This window comes from Microtus ochrogaster, chromosome 1 (assembly GCF_000317375.1).
Source record: "Microtus ochrogaster isolate Prairie Vole_2 chromosome 1, MicOch1.0, whole genome shotgun sequence".
Lineage (NCBI taxonomy): Eukaryota > Metazoa > Chordata > Mammalia > Rodentia > Cricetidae > Microtus > Microtus ochrogaster.
The window spans coordinates 13817453-13830416 of NC_022009.1; the positions used below are offsets into that span (position 1 = coordinate 13817453).

Here is a 12964-nt window from a genome sequence, read left to right on the forward strand (position 1 = left end):
CCAAAGCTCCACCTGGGTTCAAAGACCCGATCTCGGTCCAGTCTCTGATTTGCTGATCCAGGCATCCACCCGCCGTGAAGGAGGGAAACCCGCTTGAAAAGTGAACGTTCGGTGAGAGTCTGCTTCCCCTTTGTCTCCAGCTGCGGGTAGGTGCTGAGGGCGAGGATCGTGAACCTGCCTTCGGAGTTAGTGCATCATTTCAGCCACCTGCAAGGGTCTCTAAGGCGGAGAGAAAGTTGCGGTGGCCGCGGGCAGGCGGCTCCGCCCACAGCGCGCTGCTCGGGCGGCGGCGAGCGCGGGACTGGGCAGGCCGGGAGGCGCGGGGCGTGGTCTGCAGCCTGCAGTCCACAGCGGAGCGCGCTCGGCTGCGCTGCTAGCCTTCGGCCGCACGGAAGAGCGAGCGGGAGACCGATCGAGGGGCGCCATCGAGGCAGCAAGGCGAGCCGGGCGTAGATCAGGGTGGGCCCAACCCGAGTCCTCGCCTCCCGGCTGGGCAGATATCGGTGAGCGCGGCCGGGGGCTCCCCCGCACCCCAAAGCGCCCTTTGGGAGCGGGAGGGCGGGGAAGGGGCGGGCGTGAGCCCAGCGGGTTGTCCGATTCGGGCGGGGAGCTCGGGGGCCCACAAGAGCCTCCGGATGCGGGGCTCCCAGCCGGGCCGCGGGAAACTTCGCCGGGCGGGGACAGCGGGGCTCTCGGGCGCTAAAAACTTAGCGGCGGGCGGGGCACCCCGGGGATCGCGGCGAGCGCCGGCGGTTGGCGTTGGTGTCCCCGGCTTCTTTGTGTCACCTCCGGGCCCGGCCCGCGGGTGCACCCGGCTTGGTCCCGGGGCTCCCCACCGTTTCCCCAGCCCGGCCCAGGCGGGCGCGCTCGTCCGATTGTTTGCATTCCTCGCGTCACGCCTGGGCGGGAAAGATTTTGAACGGGGTGTGAGATAGAACGCTGGAGCTGCGGCGCAGAGATTGCAAAACCATAGGCGATGGGAGGCTAGTCTCGGGGAACCGAAGAATCTGAGGCCGGGGCGCTCCGCCTTTGAAACGGACACACTGGAGGAGAAGGGGCGGGCGAGGCGGCTCTGAGCCTCCTCGGAGCGGAGAGGGGGCGCTGGGACCGCGGGGATTATAATTGCATTTTGATCGCTTGCGGTCTTTGTTGTCTCTGCTATTGCCTTTAGGGTCCGACCATAGCACCTGGTCCTCTTTAGGTCTCTCTCTTGAAGTCTGAAAAGGCGCCCGGGGCGGGGTGGGGGCAATGGATTTGTGTTCAAGGCTGCTGGCCACAGGAACCGCTTCATTAGGTGAAGGTGGAGAAGTCCAGTGTAACACTTGCCTTTGTGGACGCGCCTTATTTCCGAAAGTTGTTTTCTCCTCCCCTAGTGGAAGAGAGCGTCGGAGCCGAGTGGCAGCAGGCGCGGTTGTGCACAAGCAGCGGGAGGGTCTCTGTGGCCGCTTAGCGCTTTTCGGGGCTTAAAAAATGCTTGAAAGTTTGATTTGAAGCAACTTCACTTCTCTAAAAGTTTCCATCGCTCTAAAGCCCTTGCTGCAGGTAAACTCTGTGGCTGTGCTCGAATAGTTCCATCGCTTGTTCGGGTGGGGACACAGTTAAACATACCTGGCCTCCTCGCAGCTTTGGTACCAGTAAACGCCACCATGGGAGAGGGAGCATTCGGTTTTTATGGGCCTGGGATTTTTGATGTGTTTACACGCTTCAATGCATGACTGCGCCCCCAGTTTTCTTTCTGGAAAATTCTCAAGAATTCCAAAGGCTTCTCCTGCGGTGACTACCGTGTGGTCTCGGTCCTACCTGTCTGCCGTGTCCTCCCCCGCAGCTCCCCGCCCACTCGGACGGTGGGAACAGGTGCAATACTCATAAAGTTTAATGGTGAAGCTGGTGGTGTCAAAATGAGAAAAACATGGAAGGGTTTTGGTCCTTGTTTTCCTATATGAGTTTTAAAAGCTTCTATTTGTTTTGTTTGGATACAGGCTCTCTGTAGTCAAGGCTAGCCTTGAATGTGTTGTGTAATTAGACTGGCTTTGAACTCCGTATCCACCCCACCCGTCCTTCACTTCCCAGGTGCTGGAATTACTAGTGTGAGCCATCACACATGATTTAACACGCTTCTATTTGAATTTTTAAAAAACCCAAAATTAAACCATTTTTGGATCAGTTCGATTGATATATTAAGAGTCTCTCTCTCAGAAAAAGTTCAGATTTACTCACTTAGAAATTTTATTAGCGTTTCAGTGGACTTGGGCTAATGGTGTTGCTGGATACTGCCGTGTGTTTAAAGGACTGAGTCACAGAGGGCTGAGCTGGCTTGTGCCCTCAGCAGCACCAGGTCTGCGTTTAATGGAAGATTCAAAGTGGAGTTGGTCCTATTTAAGTCACTATACCGGGATGTAAAGCCCTTTTCCCCTTTATCATCCGTGACTCATCATGTGCTTTAAGTAGAGATTTTTCAGTAATTTCACAAACATCCATTTATGCAAATAATCTCTTGTAATGTGCCAATCACTATGCTGGACTCTGGGAGACTCACGTAATACTAGTAATATTCATTGGTCAGGTGCTATTTTGGACCCACATATATGCTATGTGATTATCTTGCTATCTGAAAGCGTTTATTGAACACATAGGATGCATTCATTGTGCTAGGTGTTGGGAATATAGTTTGGACAAGGCAGCTGTAGTGACTTCCTTTACCCAGTGGGCAAAACAGATGGAAAATAAAATGTATCACTAAACTAGCAACACACTCTGTATTTATTTGCTTATTTACTAGGGATTAAACCCAGGGTTTTATGTTCTACCACGGAGTTACACCCAGCCCTTTTCTATTTTATTTTGAGACCAGAATGTGCTGCTAAGTGACCCAAGCTGGCCTTTCATTTGATTGGGATCCTCCTGCCTCTGTCTTCCAATTAACTGTGATTAGAGTAACTAGGATAACGGGTGCTACACCATGTCCAGTTGAATCACAGGTAACTTAGATCACCTCCTACTCCGGGTCAGAACCGTCTAGATGCCCTCCCAGCCCCTGTGAGAGGCACAGAACTTCCAGGGCCTCCCAGAACCAGCTCTTGGTTTCTGGCTTCTTCATCCTGTTACCCACCTGATCTCACCTCTGCTCTCTTTGCCTTGCCCAGGTGTCTTGGCCACACCAGCTCTCTTGCTGCTACAGGTCTTTTGCATTTATGATGCTCTACCTGAGATGTGGTCCCTCCATGGCTTTTCTTCCTGTAGCCCCTGACCCTTTGTTCCATGCTGTTGTCTCAGTAACCCCCAGATTTAAAATCACAGTTGCCCTAGCAACTCTCATTCTTTCTTCATAACTTTTGTGTCCTTAGCACCTATGACTGCCTAATGTAAATGAACCACTCCCTAGTTTATAATTTGCCTTCCCATACTAAAGGCTCCTGCCCAAGCTCTAAGACATCTCATCTACAGCTGTATCCTCCCTCCCTCCCTTCTTTTTTCTCTCCCTCTCTCTCCCTTCTCCCTCTCATATTTGAAATAACCTCAGGTGGCTCAGGCTGACCTTGAATTTTCCAGGTTGTTGTGATGATCTTGAATGGTCCCCCTCTTACCTCCCAGGTGCTAGGACTACAGGTGTGAACCATGGAATCCTGCTTCGCTGCTGTGTGTTCGGAATCCAGAGTGCCTGGTGTGCAGCAGGTCCCCTTTAACTGTTAAGTAGAAGGGATTGATGGAGCGCTGAGGCGGAGTAACCAGGGGCTCCTGGAAGGAGACAGTGGTCCTGAGACTTGAAAGTAGCTGCACTGTGGATGGCATGGGAGGTTGTGAAGAGGAGACAGGCTTGAGAGGGGGCCTACAGAGGACCGTTCTGTACCGAGGCTTCCAGGCAGCAATGGATGCTGTGGATTTATTGGTCACTGTGGTTAGGCATTCTACTACCAAGGGATCATTGAGAGAAATGATGGGCACTGTGTGGTGTGAACACCTATAATCCCAGCGCTTTCGAGGAAGAGGTAGGAGGCCTGTCTGAGCAAGAGTAAAACCATAAAACTATCTCAAACGGTGGGAGGTGGAGGGGAAGGGGCCACAAATGGTAATTAGGTATAGCTCATACCGGGACTTCTTAGAAGACACACGACTCCGTGTCTGTACTTTTATTAGTCCTATTTTATGGTTCAAAAACCTAGGAATTGGGGGAGATTAGGGATGGTAGAGCCTGGGGTCAGAGGTAAGCTACTATGTTTCGTTACTGTATCAAAGTCGAAAGGTTTCTCCATATGCTAATCGGAGGGCTGGTCCAGTCGGAAGAGGGCCCACTGCAGTACTCAATGGCAGTGTCAGAGGCCATGGGCTTCCTGAGGCTGTGGGAAGAGTGATGCCCTTAATTCTGTCTAGGAGTAGGCCAGGCCAGCTGACAAACAGCGGCACCATGTTTCCTGCTGTTACTGTTATGAGGAACATCGGTGCGGGGATTATTCGTTAAGAAGAGTTGATATGAAATACAAAAGCTTATTCTCCAAAGTTTCACGGTGATCAGTCCCAAAGCAAACCAAGAGCCAGGTGTGGTAGTGCACATCTGTAATCATAGCACATGGGTGGTCGATGCCAGGGTATAGACAGTTCAAGGCTACATAGCCAGTCTAAGTGAGACCTGGTTACAAAAGTCAAAAAACCAAATCCATGACAAAGTAAACCCCTGCCAGGTTCCCAACCAAAAATTTCAAGCAGGCTTGGGAGTGTGACTCAGTGCTAAAGACCTAAAGACCATGTCTAATGTATGTGAGCTGTCCCAGCGTGTGCGCGCACACGCACGCACATACACACACACACACACAATGGGGGCTGGGAGAGAGGAGAAGGACCTTTGCTTTTACTAGAACAATGGCTTGTGTCAAATATTCCCTTTTCTCTTTTCACAAAGTAAACGATTGTATCTGAGGTAGTGTGAAATCACTATTGTTTGATGCCTGTGAGTCTTCATAAACTTGTAGGTTTTAGGTTATATTCTTTTTGGATTCTTAAGTTGCCTTTTGCTTTCTTAGAATGCCAATATTTAAGTTTCCTTTTTCTTTTTAAAAGGATTTTTATTTTTGATTAGGAGTGTGTATGTATGTGTGTGCGCACACACGCACGTACACTCATGCACATGAATTCTGGTGCCAGAAGAGGGCACTGGATGCCTAGAACCAGGGTTACAGGTGGTTGGGACAGGAACTGACCTTGGATCCGAGGGCAGAACAGCAAGTCCTCTAAACTGTTGAGCCATCTCTCCAGCCCCCCAGTATTTACACATTTTAATCATTTTGGAGGGGCTCAGATAGATGTCTCATTATGTTGCTCAGGTTGGTCTCAAAGTCCTGGGCTCAAGTGAGCCTGCTGCCTCAGTTTCCCGAATATCTAGGCCGACAGCCTTGTACCACCATGGTTGGCTTTATATGGCTTTGACTCAAATGCAGATGCGTGAAACTATCTCTCCTCTGGCCTCCCTTGCTCTCCACGCCCCCTTTCCACACGATTGCTGAAAACTGGGACTCAGTGGATCTGAAGTTTTATAACGGGATTGAATATTATCTCTTTTTTTCTTTGCCTTGGCTTCTTTCAGTTAGCGTAATTATCCTGAGATTGACTCATGTGGTTATATCCGTAGTGTTTGTACACTAAGATTTTATTGTAGTGAGGATGTGCATATGTGTGTATGATGAGTGTGAGTGCAGGCACACCTGTGTTATGTGTCGTGCCCCTTCTGCCTCGATATCAGACAAACATTGTACCCCCGGAAAGCAAAAGCAATTTAGGGTAAGAATCTAGAAAGAGCATAACCTCTCACCTACAATAGGGTTTGTCTTGTTTCTGCTGTGTTGAGCACTCCAGCCTAGCAGATCCGAGGGCTTCTAAGAAATTCTCCTGGCTCTCTTCTCATCTTGTTGTAGGAGTGTTGGGATTACAGATGCAGAACACAGTTTCCAGGTTTTTGGGGGCTCTGGGGATTGAACTCAGGTCAGCACTGGCTTGTGAGACAGGTGCTTTCAGCCACCTCTCAGCCTTCATGAATAAAAACATGTTTTCAAATGTGATATCTAATGTTTTAAAGAGCTTTTATTATTTGTATTATTGTTATTGTATATGATGCGTGTGTGTGTGTGGGGGGGGTTAGTGCCATAACTCGTGTGGGGGTGCAGAGCATAACTCCATATAACTGGTTCTATTCTTCCACCTTTTCATGAGTTCAGGGATCCAACTCAGGTTGTCGAGCTTGGTGGTAAGTGCCTTTACCATCCCTCTCGCCCTTTGTAATGAAAATGCTTTTTATAGTTATCATTTTTTTATTAGGCACCACGGTACTTTTCTTGCCTTTTCCCCCTTGTGTTCTCAGGATTCTTTGCATATTCATACCCTAAGTCCTTTATCAGGTACCTACTTTTGCACTGCTGTAACAGAACACACCGTACTGGAAAGCTTAGTACACAAAGCTTTCCCAGAAGGCCAGTGCCTTAGAAGACCTTCCTGGTGCATCATCCTGCAAGGGGAGGGCAAGGCCAGTAGGGACAGATGCGCCATGACATCGGTAATCCCCTCTTGTGGGATGAGAACTCTTCTGACTTTGTTGCCTCTTAAAGGTCCCACCTGTTCATGCTGGAGGGATGATGTTAAACTTTGTCAGTTTGGAGGAGACACAGTGAAGCCACAACAGTGTTGTGTGTTGTCTCAGCTGTTCGTTACCTTTCTGGGTTTCCTTCTGATTTATCGATTTATTCTTCATGAACTGTACTTCTGGTATTATCTCTAGAAAAATCTGCTTACAGAGTTTTTTTGTTTGTTTTGTTTTTTGGTCCTAAAAGAATTTTACAGCTGTGGTTGTTCACTTAGGCCCATGAACTTTCTTTTTGCTTTGAGCATGAAGTGTGAAGGGAAGCCCACTCCATCCCTGCTGTACTTGTTGACTGTTGAAGCAGTGTCTGAAGATGGCCTTTAGGGGTCAGGAGTGTTTGCGAACCGCATCTAGGGCCTGGAGGTCAGGAGAACCTTGGCGTGGCTAGCGGTTGGTGGGACTCCCCGACAGGGCATCGTTTAGCAGAGCTGTGGAGGAGCTGGGGCTCAGGGAAGCCGCCCTCCAGTGTTCTTCTTTGTGTCTCTTTAATTGATTCCCTCATCCCTCCTTTTTAAATTTTCTTTCCTTAGAAAATTTTAATGTATATATACGTGACACATATTTGTGCCGTGGCATATATGTGGTGAGGTCAGAGGAGCAGTTGTGGGAACCCGTTCCCTCCTTCCACCATAAGGATCCCAGGACTGAACTCGTGGTCGGGTTTGGTGGCAAGGGTCTTTCCTGTTGAGCCATCTCACTGGCCCAAGAATTTTTAAAAATTCTATTTTTTCTCTGTATCTGGCTGTTGGCTGTCATTCTTAGGCTTTGAATAATGATTGCAGCATATCACAGTGTCTCTGAAAGTAGCCTTACACCACTTCCTGTGGCTTATGAAAACCGCAGGGTGCTGTGCTCCCCCTTCTCTCCCTCCACCCCCTTCCTCCTCCTCTCCCCTTCCTCCCCCCCCCCCACCAGCCCCTCCTCACAGTGTCTTGATACTTCCACTAGGTTGGCCTTGAACTTGTAGCCCGCTTCTGCTTCTGCCTCCTGAGTGCTGGGACTGTGGGCTTGAGTCAGCACCCAGCATCTTCTGCTTTGGTCTTGGCACCTCCCTTCTTCCTCTACTTCTCATCTCTTCTAAAGCCCATTCTCTGCGCTTTTGTTTCTCGAGTAGGTTATTGCTCTTTGTTGAGATGTAAATAATAAGAAAACCATGTATTCATTCACTTATACAGTGGTATACCAGGTGGTTATGGTCTTTATTTTACTACTTCATTAGGTGAAAAAAAATGAAGAAAGAATTTTTATTTAGGTGATTGGGTTCTTAAATATAATCTAGTTGATAAAGTTAAATAAATCTTGAAAAAAAGAAATGAAGGTCAGAAATCAGAGACAGGGCTTCACGTAGCCTAGACTAATTCCAACCTGCTAGTCAAGGATGACCTTGAACTCCTGATTGCTTTCCCTCCACCTTCTGAGTACTGGGATTAAAGTTCTGTGCTGGCGGTCAGCGCTATCAGCAAAGCAAACAACTGCCCCACCTTCCCCCTCTTTTTGAACCTGAGGGTCTTTTTGAAGTCTTGACTGGCCTGAAACTTACTAAGTAAACTAGGTTGGCCTTGAACTTGCCATTCTCCTACCAGTGCCTCCCAAGTGCCAGATTTCCAAGTGTGTCTTGCCACACCCAGCACTGTAAATCATCTTAAACTGGGCTGACTGATGTGTCACCGACAGTTGTAGCCACAGAGCCACTAGAAAGCTCCAGAGCATCAGACAAGTATAACCACTGGACTTGGGCTGCACACAGTCAAGTCTGCCTGGTGCACAGCATCAGGAGGAGAGAGGTGAGTGGGGAGAAGGAATCAATTGCTGCCGGCATTTACCGGGCCCTGAGAAGTTCTGAATGCTGTGTTTGAAAGTATTTCTCCCTGGTGGTGTGCGAGTTGAAAAGCATCCACTTCTAGTCCCCAGGCCAGAGAAACACGCTTCACAAAAGTCAGCTTCAAGCTCTTGTTTTCAAGTTTGTGTTTGATGGGACTGCAAGGGGAGATGCGGTTCTTCAGCTCCTTTGGAGTGTGCTGTCCCCTTGTCTGGCTCTAGCTGACTTCCTCCTCCTTTTGTGTCCCACCAGCGTTTGTGGTTTGTATCAGCGGGTGAGTAACTCCTCTACATCGGGTATTCAAATTGTGCCGTTATCTATTGGTGCTTAGTTCTGGTACCGAGATGAAATCAGGTCCTATTGCTTTTAGCTAGCTCTGTAGCAGGAGAGATGCCTGCACGCCATTGCAGTGAGGTTGGTCACTGTTGGTCCGTGGAATGAAGGTGACTGCATGGCCAGCTAGAATTAGTAGGAGCAGCCATTTCTCCAAGTACAGTCTGGAAAGTCAGTCATGGTGGTTCATTCTGTCCCAGCACCCAGAAAGCAGAGGCAGAAAGAATGCCAAGAGTTCAAGGCCAACTTGTTCTGTGTAGTGTATCCCATGCCTACCAGGGCTACAATGTAAGGCCTCATCTCAGCTTTCCTCCCAACCAAAACAACAGAAGACAAAAGTGAGTTTTGGTAGCCTAGTTGTCAGTCGATAGATAGAATCAAACACTGAACAGTGGGCCAGGAGTCTGTCTGTAAATAAGGATTCTGTTGCATGTTCCAGAGGAACAGAGGATATGAAAATTTCCCCAGCTCTTAAATGCTGTGAGTTTTGGTTTAGAAGTGTAGCGTTTGTCCCTAGTATACGTGGGAACACTAGGTGGAACAGAGGACTTGCCATGTAGAAAACCCTAATTGTAGTCTGGGCAAGGTGACCTGTGCTTGTAATCCCAGCACTTGGAAGGACTAGGGGTTAGGGGTATGATGACTTGGTTGGTGACATTCTTGTCTAACATTGCAGTGCCCAAAGCCCTTGGTTCAATCCTTACCATTGCATAGGACAGATATGTGGAACCATACCTGTCATATTGGCACTTAGAAGGTGGAGGCAGGAGGATCACAGCTCTAAGTCATTCTGGCTGCAAAGTGAGTTCGAGGTCAGCCTGTGCCACAGGAGACAGTATCTCAACAATAAGTAAGGAAGCAAGTAAGTAAGTAAATAAATAGCAAATAATTAAAGGCCCGGAGAGCAAGGGCACTTGGCAGCAAGCCTGATGAGCTGGGTGTGCGCCCTGGAGCTCACCTGTACTTGAGAACTGACCCTTGAAAGTTGTCCCCTGAATTCCACGTGTGCACCATGGCATGCACATGCCCACACATGCCCACGAGCATAGTAAATAAATCCCAGGGACGACAACCAAACTCTCAACCACCTCCCCAATTTCACCTATAACATAGGTGAAATGAAAATTCAAAAGTGATAAAAATTGTGCCTGATCCTAGAACAGTAATAAATTGATTTTTGAAGCAAAGCAGAGGTAACAGTGACTGGACGCCACTGTAACCACTGTGCTACTAATGATGACCAAACTTACCATCTTCATCCTCACCATTTTCCAGACGCTGGTGAGATTTGAGATAAATTCTATGTGTCCTATGATTTCACCCACAGGAAACTGGATTTTATGTTGTTCGGTTATGAAGGTGCCTGAGACAAATTTTTTTTTTTTAAAGATTTATTTATTTATTATGTATACAACATTCTGCCTCCACATATGCCCACCCGCCAGAGGAGGGCGCTAGATCTCATTACAGATGGTTGTGAACCACCATGTGGTTGCTGGGAATTGAACTCAGGACCTCTGGAAGAGCAGACAGTGCTCTTAACCACTGAGCCATCTCTCCAGCCCTGCCTGAGACAAATTTGAGGCTGAATTGCATGAACTGTAGATTAATTTCTCTAGAGTTCTTTCGTACAGAAGATGACCCAAAGACAACCGGTGTGGCCATGTATATCTGTGTGTGCTGGTCTGCATAAAGTCATTGCAAATAAGCGGGCTTGCTCTTACTGTGAGTGTCTGAAGATTTTCTGCGCAGCCTTATTGCATTAACATCTTGTACATTATATTTACAGCTCACATTGCAGAATAATATGATGGCTAATACCTCTGTGTTTAAGAGAGAAGTGTGCTTGCAGGGGCACTTTGAATTTGAGAGGCAGGTTTTTGGGAGAAGTAAGTGTGAGATGGTTTTGATGGTTTGGAGGGGCAGACTTTTACGTGACAGTGAAGATGGCTCCTTACTCATTTGACAGTTCTGTTGCCTCATTGGGGCCGAGGCGGTAACGCACTGGTGGATCTGTGCTTGCCACGTGGGAGGCCTGGGCTCTAGCTTCAGAACCAAAAGGAAAAACAAAACAACAACAATAACAACAACAACAACAACACCCACACTAGTCTTAGTGTGCTCTGTGCAGTTTTTCCTTCAAGGTCAGAATAGCATGGTTTGCCAAAGCTCAGCCCCTGAGTCATTGAGTTTTGCAGAGAGAGGGCAGAACTGATTTACACAGACTCTGCCTGTTTTTCTCAGGCTCAGGAGTCGAGTGGTATCAGGAGGGAAGGCTGATTTTTATCACCTCTGACTGAGATATGCATGTTTAGCTGCTTCGTCATGAGTCATTAATTAAGGGCTCATGCCACAGGAGTTAGCTAATTTTCACTTAAAAATGCTGCTCACTAAGGATCAGTGCCAGCTACAGGTCACATGATCAGTTTCAGGTTTGTCTCTCAAGCCTCAAGAGCCTCAAACAATGTCCAATCCAGTTATCTGTGGGTGTGTGGATGTACATTGGAAGCTGTTCTTGAGCATCCCCCTGGGCTGTACAAATGGATACAGAAACACAGGACCCCAAAGGTCGATAAACTGTAACAACTGTGTTGTAGGCATCATGGAAAGGGAGTGTTGGGCACACGAATTCATGGCAAAATGGTTAGTTGAAAAGTTTGAGTTGGTAACCAGGCAGTGGTAGCACACGCCTTTAATCCCAGTACTCATTGGAGGCAGAGGCAGGTGGATCTCTGAGTTCAAGGCTAATTCAGAGCTAGTTCCAGGACAGCCAGAGCTGCCAAGGAAACCGTGTCTTGGAAAACCTAGAGGGGGGAAAGTTCGGATTGGTGACTCTGAAAGGAAAGACAAAGCTGAAAAGGAGTCGTGACAATAAATTCTGCTCATTAAAAGTGAAATGTGTGTTTATTACTTGCACTTCCATGTTGGCAGTGAAAATGGGTTCTTGGCTTTCTATTGCCAGAACATTCTTCATAGTCACACATTTGGCGGTAGGAGAAGTTTCCCCTCTTAAGATATAAGGACATAAACAAGGGTGTAAAATCAAGGTTGCCACTTTTGAGGTCTTAGTGCTTGTTTGCTCATTGTGGGGAAACTTTAATTCTGTTGGGTAATAATTCATTTTGTAAAAGATGTTTCCTCAAGAATGGAGGGTCTTCCCTTCTGGCCTGCGTGTACAGACACTCCTGGCTGTTCATCACCAGCAGCCTTGGTGGAGTGACGAAGGTTCTTTGTGGGTGCTCTTCCTGGGAGTCAGAGGGTGAGCCGGCTCGGCTCTGAGTCATCTCGTTGTCTCACGGTTGGCTATGTGTTTTCTTAGCAACTGCTGCTGATTTCAGGTCTGGGCAGGGAAAACGTGTTTTGAAATGACCTGGCATACTCTTTCAGGATCTACAAACATGCCTGCGGAGCCTTGTAAACTTGTACTGTGTATACTGCAAAGAATGAAGGAGTAAACACTTTCCCCGTCCAAATTTCTTAAGTCATTTTTGTTGGAGTTGCATTTTGGGGGAACTGGGTGGGTGGGAGTCAGAAAAGGAGAGAAAGGAACGAATACTGGATGCTGCCAGTTTATCTGTGGATACACCTGGGTCAAACATGATTTCCTGGGGTCTTCCTGTTGAGCTCTGCTCCCGTGTGTCATTCTTGGTCTGGGAAGAGTGAAGTTTAGGAACTCTGGTGCAACAGAGTTGAGAACATGGTCCCTGAAGTCAGCCTGAAGTTGGCTCAAGTTCCGGCTCTGGCCCATGTGGCTGTAATACTCAGAGTACCTTACACGAGCCGAGGAAAGCTGAAGTTAAGGGATGGGGTCCTGATAGGGTTTATGAGTACTACTGAGTAATGCCGGTAACAGCGCAGTAACTGTGACAGGCATTAGTGCTGTGACAGAAAGCCGACCACAGCAGTTTAAGGAAAGGAGGGTTTATGGTTTTATAGTCCGCTGTGCTGGGGAAGGCATGGCAGTGGTCTTATCAAGTAGGCAGTCAGGCAGCAGAGGTAGAGATAAACGCCGCTGCCTTTCTCCTTTTTCCTGTTTTGCTTTGTTTTAATGACAACATCGCATCTCCTGTAGTCCAGGCAAAGCTTTCAAATTTACTGTGCAGCTGAACTTTTGCAAACTCTTTTTTTCCTTCCTTCCTTCCTTCCTTCCTTCCTTCCTTCCTTCCTTCCTTCCTTCCTTCCTTCCTTCC

The 12964-nt window shown here is 48.0% G+C and overlaps 1 protein-coding gene across 1 annotated transcript in view; it reads left to right on the forward strand.

Annotated features, from left to right (window-relative positions):
* Positions 1–385: 385 nt before the first annotated feature.
* The window catches only part of Syne2 (spectrin repeat containing nuclear envelope protein 2), a 294128-nt gene continuing 281549 nt past the window's right edge, over positions 386–12964 (forward strand). Inside the window, exon 1 of the mRNA XM_026779484.1 lies at positions 386–503. The gene's annotated coding sequence lies outside the window, so the exon portion shown is untranslated. The remainder of the gene's footprint in view (positions 504–12964) is intronic.